General features: G+C 33.5%; 1 long non-coding RNA gene across 9 annotated transcripts; it reads left to right on the top strand.

Moving 5' to 3' along the window:
* The first annotated feature begins 342 nt into the window (after positions 1-342).
* On the top strand, positions 343-7,791 carry LOC113328912. 9 transcript variants are annotated; one of them, XR_003349605.1, is made up of 6 exons: positions 343-603; positions 786-913; positions 1,634-1,739; positions 3,064-3,264; positions 5,639-5,979; positions 7,205-7,791. It is a non-coding gene; the product is annotated as an uncharacterized LOC113328912 (long non-coding RNA). The 9 variants fall into 9 exon arrangements; XR_003349608.1 differs by having other exon boundaries at positions 344-603; positions 780-913; positions 5,639-5,742; positions 7,067-7,791; XR_003349609.1 differs by having other exon boundaries at positions 345-603; positions 780-903; positions 5,639-5,742; positions 7,067-7,791.
* Positions 7,792-8,026: the final 235 nt, after the last annotated feature.

Raw genomic sequence — 8,026 nt, 5'->3', positions numbered from 1 at the left:
GACGCTAAAATCAGTATAACTATAAATACTCTTAGTTTTATCATGTATTATAGATTTAGCCCATAATAACAGAAATTTTTTTATTAGGCCCCCTCATTTTGAAATTCTGGATCCGCCACTGCATAGGATGGGAGGATTAAGAGAAAAAATCCCGATTTTAGTAGATAATTATAAGGGGCGACAAGAGTGCGGGTACCAAACAATGTGTCTGCGAGAACTGGAAAAGCCTAATTTGCCTTTTGTTTTCTTGCTTTTGTTAACTTTTTTTTTTCCACATGGGTTGTCTTGTCTATGGAAATGATACTGATACCTAGAACAAGTCTAGCTTTTGTACGTGTTAAAATCATCTGGATTTCCAATGCCGATGCTTGGACAGATGTTTATCTATCGCAGTACGTGGGGTTCAACGAGAGCACTAGGCAGTTGCTTTATAGAGTTGATCGAGATTCTGAATCTGCTGAATATAATATGTATTCCAACAGCAGCATAAGTATAGATGTTGGACTGCATCTGCATTGAAGTCATCTCTTGGGCGTTTGCTAAGAGAAAATGTGCAGGCTTAAGAGATGGGTCTCCCTTCTTGATCCCTTGTAAAATCCTAAGGTACCTATTTTTACAATCTTTCTATTGTTATCCTGTTAAATTGGTATCTAATATTACTGGTTGATACAGTAAAATTTTGTGGGATGTTTTTCTTATGTCCCTTAAACAGAACTCCCTCTTGTGGTTTGGTTTATGGCCGCATGATGTTTGCCTGATATAGATTTGTTCTTAAAAAGTTGCAGATTTTAGTTCTTGGCTTAATCGTAGGAAAATAAAATTTGGTGGTGGTTCTTATGTTACTTCTTAAGCGGCGGAGATCACCTATGCCAAAACTTGGATGCGCCGTCTCCATCTACCGATGTAAACCTGAGTTCAGACTTCTTCTATTTACTCTGCAAACTTTTTTTTATCTTTTCATCGTTACCAAATTCGAAAATAAAATAGATTAAAATGGAAAGCCACTTCAATTCTTACCATTTACGATGTGCTGCTAGATGGTTCCTTAGATAGATCAGAAGATTCACTCTTTTCTTGTTTATCCTTAGATGAGATCTTAAAGTTCGTCTTGATTACAAGATCAGAAATCAGCGTACACAGATGCAAGTATGGTATAATAGGTTACTTAAATCATAAAATTCGAAGGTTTCATTCGGTTTTGATATTAAAAAAACAAAAAAAAAAACATAGAAGATCGTTCTTTAAAAAGAGGTTCGTCCCAACCCGATAGTTAAATATAGGGTGAATTTAGTGTGAGTCTGAGTTTACTAACTCGGTTTATTTTCTCTATCGGGATGATCTATGGGATTTAGCCCGTGTGATATAAATCATTTTTGCAATGAATATGAGAAATTAATTAAGATTATTTGATATTACATGTGTAACAATTATACTTGTGGGTACAGTATAGAGAGGGTATATCCATGTTTTTGGGTGGACGATCTTCACCTCTAACCAAGTCAGCTTACAAATTTGGTTGCAGCATCTATTTGTATATATGTTCCCTTCGTACTTATTATATAAGCTGAATTTTGGATTTTATTTGTCCCATTGGATAGGAAGAATCGTGTTTCTAAGATAAATCTTTTCACAGATACCCAGATAATTGTGTTGGGAATAAGGCAAAGGGTAAAACGAGAAAAAACATGCTCATATCATACCACTTATATAGGCGGAGGGGTCAGTTCTCTTAAATTAAGGTTTGAATTTTTAATTTTTTTCATGATTTTCTCTTATTTATTGATAACATAATTATATATAAATCATAAACTAGCTTATGTCCGAAAATGTTTATTTTAGAAATAGTATTCCGCTTATCTAATGGGATAATCAATATTTAAAATTCCGCAGATAAAATAGATACTGTGGGAGTAAAAAGTTATAAACTCCAAATAATTTTCTTAATCTAGGAGAATTGACTTCCTACGCCTATATATCTGATACGTACGGAGTAGTAAGTTCCAAATTTTCTTCTTCAATATGGCCCCCTTTTATTCCGAGTAAAGTGATACTCCGAGAGAAAATTTAACAAGAATGGTACATTGGCCTAAGGGAAATCCCACATTAAATTTTGTATCAGAGTGGTTGGGTTTTACTTTATCCAGCACCTATCTCAATGATGGAAGGCATCACATATTATCATTTAGTCTTTTCACGGGTATCCCACAGTAAAATTTGTATCAGAGTGGCTGGGTTTTACTTTACCCAGTATCTATCCAATGATGGAAGACATCACATGCTATCATTGTTTCTTTTCACGGGCGTCTTTTAGGATGTTCTCTCAAGTAGCTCTAGAAACTTAATAGTGATTTGCGAAGTTTCCTTTTTATCATTGGGATAAGTAATGGGTAAAGTGCATCACAAATTCTTTTACTCAAAAGAGTTTTCTTGAGAAAACCTCCGGGGCCAATCTGTAATTAATATTTGCTGCTTGGTTCAATAGTGTAATAAACTGAGTTTCTTTGAAGAGTTGTGAAGCATGTCTAATTGTTAGTACGGATGTTTTATTCGTCATGTAGATCATCCTGATATGAAAACAAGGATTGAAATAATTTTACTATTCTACGAGGACAATCTACATGATGCATAGAACTGTCCCACATAAAAATTATGTTTTTAATACTCTTCAAAAAAAAAAAAAAAAATCAATATCATTATGGATTAAGAAGAATACGGTGCAACATGATAAGTTAAATATTTTTATACTTATGTATATGAAAAGATGATAGCTCAAAATAAGGTTTTTCGATCAGATTTTAGAAGGAAAGGACCAGCCTATGAAGGAGTTGGTTAAAATAAAATCTTAGTTCTGGCATTCCTAACCTACATTCTTCACTTTGCCAATGACCATTCCTAAAAAGTGGCACCCATTCGAAGCCCAGTCAACCATGCGGTATTTGTGGGTTCTTGTCGGAGTGGTTGAATCACCTAGAAAAGTCGATAGTTTTGTTTACTTGCGTCACATGAGCTGATTTGGGAAATGATACCAAACTATAAACAATTTTTCCTTTTCTTTACTGGCAGGCATGATTTGAGTTTCCCATGTGGAAGGGGATAAGTAGTTTGTCTTGTTGAGTATAAAGTTTTAGCCTCTAAATGATAGTTGATGGAAAGTTTGAATCTGTGGAGCGGTTTCATGGGTAGGACTGAAAATGAGTAAGTTCATGTCAGAAAGCAAGCTTAAGAGAGATCTCGCAGAAGGGTCTCCAAGGTTTAAACGCTAAGGTACCTGAATTTGTAGTTTTGGTTTCTAGATTTTGTTATCTAATTCTAAGTTTTGAACATACAGTATCCAGAAGTTAGTGTTATTTTTGGGTATTTGTTGGTTACTACATATATAGTGGGAATCAATAAAATTTCATGGAATGTTCTTCATATGTCACCAGGAAAAACCAATCTCCTGTATGTATTTGTGGTTTGGTTTACGGCCCAAAAAATATTTTCCTAACATAATTTTTCTTTTAACAAGGTTTGGATCTTAGTTTTGAATTAAGGAATGTGGTTCGTCAACATAAAGAAAAAAACTCACTACATTTTGTGGTCTATGTAGTGTTTTTTTCCTTTTTGGACTGATTTATTGCTTTTTAAGTCTTAGAAAAATGTTGATGCTATGCCAAGTATCAAATTCATTGTTTGGTGAGTTTCATTGATAAGAATCAGATGCAGAGTATGATTATTCGGTGATGGTGCTTATTCCTCATGTAATTATCCTCGTTAACATTTCAAATATTTCAGGATTGCATATAATATCTACACATAAAAATTAGTTCCTACCATTCTCTTCTAACAAATTTATTATCATGGAATATTAGGATAATATATTTTTTGAATAACTATAGACACATATAGCCTGTTGGATGCTAGAAACAAAAGATATTAGCAATTAGTATGTTTCGATACGATTTAAGGAGTTGATTTTTTATTTCTAAAAGTAAAAAAGTCAGAAGTTAGTTTGGGTACGTACCCGATTTCAAAATGACTTTTAGAAGTAAAATTGTTAGTTTTTTGTGAAGCTAAAATATTTTGCTTATGGAGAAGCCCAAGCATTATGCTTTTTGTATTCAAGTGGGCTATAATGTTTTTGCTTTACAAAAAGTTAACTTTTTTTGCTTTTAAAAGTTATTTTGAAATTGTGTACCCAAACTAATTTGTGACTTTTTTTGTTTCTAGAAATCAAAAAAATGTCAGGATATGAATTCACACACGCTATTAATATCTGGTCTCACTTGTACCTGACTTCTTTCTTTTTGTATTTACACATGTCATGTACAGATGAAGATGGGTGCTAATAGATGATAGACTGAAAAAAGAAGAAAGAAACATATATAATTTATTACAGACTTATTTGTATGGCATCCAATTGTAGTGGTAGCCTAGTTTCCTATTGACCTGATTCTGATACTTAAAGTCGAAGTTCAAATATTATTATAACATGGTTTTGCTGGTAAGCATATGTAATTTAATGGTTGGAAAGACTTATGTAATATGTACAAATATATATATATATATATATATATGCAAAGTCACGAACTGACGACTTCAAATATGAGAACCAGTCTCCTGGCCAACTAAGCTATTGAAGTAGCTTAGTAGACCAGTAGCCTAACTCTTATATTTGGAGACCAGTAGCCTAACTCTTATATTTGGAATCAGTAGTTAAAGTTGAAGTAAATGTTAAATTTCGTCATTATTCAGCAGAAGAGTAGCACCACTTGGATTATTAATTACAAGGTTATGGAGTAAGGATAAACACCTCCACTTTAATCTCAAAAATAACTAAAGATAGATCAAAGATAGAGTCGAACATCTGCAGCTGACTCCTCCTTCGTGTGAGTAACGTGCAATGGTCAGACTTTGAAAAAAGACTAAGTTTAGAAGTTAATTTTCTTGATTGGACTAGGATTTGGCAGATGTTGCTGTCAAAAGAGAATTCGTAGAAACGTATATATATATTAAAAAAGTGGTGCATATCTATAATGTGAACTGCGAATCTACTTTGGAGAAGAAATGGTTAGTTTGGTTTTTTTGTTGGAAACAATACTCCTATTATTATGCAGCCCTCGAATTACATTACCCGTATATTCGTGGATAGCACAACACTTTTTATGCAGTTAATATGCAACAGACAAGTGGAATTACGTTGCCCATATATTGGTGGATAGCACAACTTGAAATCTTAGTTATATTTTTCTACCATGACTATATTCAAGAAAAACAACTAGACACTAATTTAGGTGCGATGATTCTTTTTTTAGCCCCTTCAGTTTTATATCCAGGTTCTGCAACACACCCTCTTTACTAAACAGGTAGGCATTAGCTGTTAACATGAAGAGTCCATGTTTGTAGTTTTCTTTTCATCTAAGCTTTTGTTATTTTGCATCACATTGGTTGTTTTTGGAAATGATGCTCATACTGACTAAACTATTTTTCCTTTTTGTACGTGTTAGACATGATTTGAATTTCCAAGGTATGACAAATTGTTCGTCTTGTTGCATGATATGGGTTATCTTATCTTCTGGTTATCTTTAATTTAAAAAGTTGCTTTCTAAAGTTAATATCACAGTCAAAGTTTGATAGAAATTTTGAATCTGCTGAACAGCTCCTTTGCTGCGAAGTGAAAGTGAGCAAGTTATATGTATCAGAAAATAAGCTTAAGAGATAACTCAGAGAAGGATCTCCGATGCTTCCTTGTTAAACGCTAAGGTACCTGATTTTGCATTTTTGGTTCTCAGATTTTGTTCAATATCTTATTCGAAGTTTTGAACATACAGTATATAGAAGTTAATGTGGTTATAATTTGCTAGTTGCTACAGATGGTAGAAATTAGTAAAATTTTATGGGATGTTTTCTATATGTCCACGGGAGAAGCAAATCTTTTGTATCGGGTTTTGATTTAGGGCCACACGGTATTTTGCCTAAGATATTTTTTCTTCTAATAAGGTTTGGATCTTACTTTTGAAATAAGAATCACTATGGTTCACTTAAAAAAAGAAGAAGTTGTATTTTGTTTCCTATTTATAGTTTTCTTTCTTCATTTCAAACCGATTTACTGCTTTTCAAGTCCTAAAGAGATGTTGTTGCAGTATGCATGCTTAAGTTTCAAATTTATTGTATAGCTCACTAATCTAATAAAGCGAGCTTCAAAGAAGAGATGCAGAGCATGATTAGTTATCAGCGATAATGTTTAGCTCATTATGTAGATCCTCGTTAAAATTACAGTTTGGAATATAAGCTTTTGTGATAGGACAATTTTGTGAAGGAGAGAATATATATTTGCAAATGAAAATTAGATCCTTCAATTTTCTTGGAACTGATCCATTATCATGGATTAAGAAGAAAATGATAAACTAAGTGTTATTTCTTGAATAACCACTAACACTTAATGTCCGATCTCACTGGCAACTGACATTCACTTTAAAGGACTAGTGCATAAAAATGAGATTAGCCTTTTGTCTGAATGCCCTATGCTGGTGAAGGTCAATACTAAAAGACGATAGCCAATCAAAATAAGTTCAAGGAAAAGCTTTTATGCAACTGAGTTGTAGAACAGAATTTTTAGTTATTTGCAAACTAAAACTTTTTCAAAGCCAACCCCTCACATAAGATGTTTTTCCGGTGGATTCATAATTTTCATGGGGACTCATCATTTTCAAAAGTGTTTATCATAACCATTTTTGTTATGACTTACGGTTTTGGTGGGGTTTGATTGACGGTCAGTCTCCGTCCAGAAATATTAGTGAATTGAAGTGTAAAATATATGTTTCGAGAACATTGTGAAGAAAAGACATAATATGCTTTTATACAGATCGCCAAATGAAACTCATTCAAAACCGCAACTCATAATAGTAGGTAATAATAAATGGAATGGGGATGACCCATTAAATATTATTTTCCCTGACTTGTTCAGGTTATCTGAAGATAAATATTCTACAGTGGCTTCTCATATTTCTAATGGCAGTTGGGTGTTTGATTTCAAAAGAAGATTATTGGATAATGAAGTTAATCAGTTTTTTTCTTTTTTGCTCAGAATTGGGTCTTCTCCTCCTATTCTAGATAACCTCACAGACACAAGAAGATGGTCTTTGGGAAATAATAGAGTCTTTTCTGTTAAGACTTTATACTCTAAGTTAATTCAGTCCGACGGTATTGATAATTTTCCTTATAGGTTCGTTTGGAATAACAAAATTCCACCAAAAGTTTGTTTTCTCGTTTGGTGTGCTGTGCATGGGAAGCTCAATACCAAGGATATGCTGTTGCGTAAGGGAATGACTCTGGAAATTGGCTGCATTATGTGTGGAGATGCTGTAGAAACGGCAAGTCATCTTCTTCTTCACTGTAAAGTGGCTTACACCTGTGGTTAAACTTAATTCCTTCGGATTGGTGTTGGATTTCTCCCCAGTCTTTGTTTCATTTAGCTAATGGTTGGCATCAGATGTTCTTAAATCATAATGTGGAGTGCTGGAATATGATTCCTGCTGCTCTAGTGTGGGTGATTTGGGGAGAAAGGAACACGCGTACTTTTGAGAATAAGCACATCTTCAAAACAGATTTTGATTTAATCATTGAAGCTAAATATCTGGTTATTGCTTGGGCTACAGTTTTTGGGCATCATATTATCTCGACAGAGGACAATTGGGATGCAATTTTTTCCTAATTCCTATTCTTTTTCTGTTTTATTTTTCTTTCTTTTCTACTACTTGTAGCTCTTTTGTACATTCTTTCTTTCAATAAAATCTATCACTTCCAATCAAAAATAAATCAATTTGGGAATAGTCGGTCTCATGCCAGGGAGTGGTTTTGCTGGTTAAGTTGCTTCGTTACAAACTTAAATTTTATAATCAATAATTTTAGACTAATCGAAGAAAAATCCATGGGACTTTTTGTGATAAAATCCTACCTCTAATATGATGATATGTGACATTCGGGGTTTTCAGTGAAGCCACCTCCCCAAATGGGTTTCAAGGGATATTCCTAGGATTTTATTGTG

The sequence above is a fragment of the Papaver somniferum genome, unplaced genomic scaffold (assembly GCF_003573695.1).
Source record: "Papaver somniferum cultivar HN1 unplaced genomic scaffold, ASM357369v1 unplaced-scaffold_114, whole genome shotgun sequence".
Lineage (NCBI taxonomy): Eukaryota > Viridiplantae > Streptophyta > Magnoliopsida > Ranunculales > Papaveraceae > Papaver > Papaver somniferum.
This window is presented reverse-complemented; position numbering and strand designations above follow the sequence as displayed.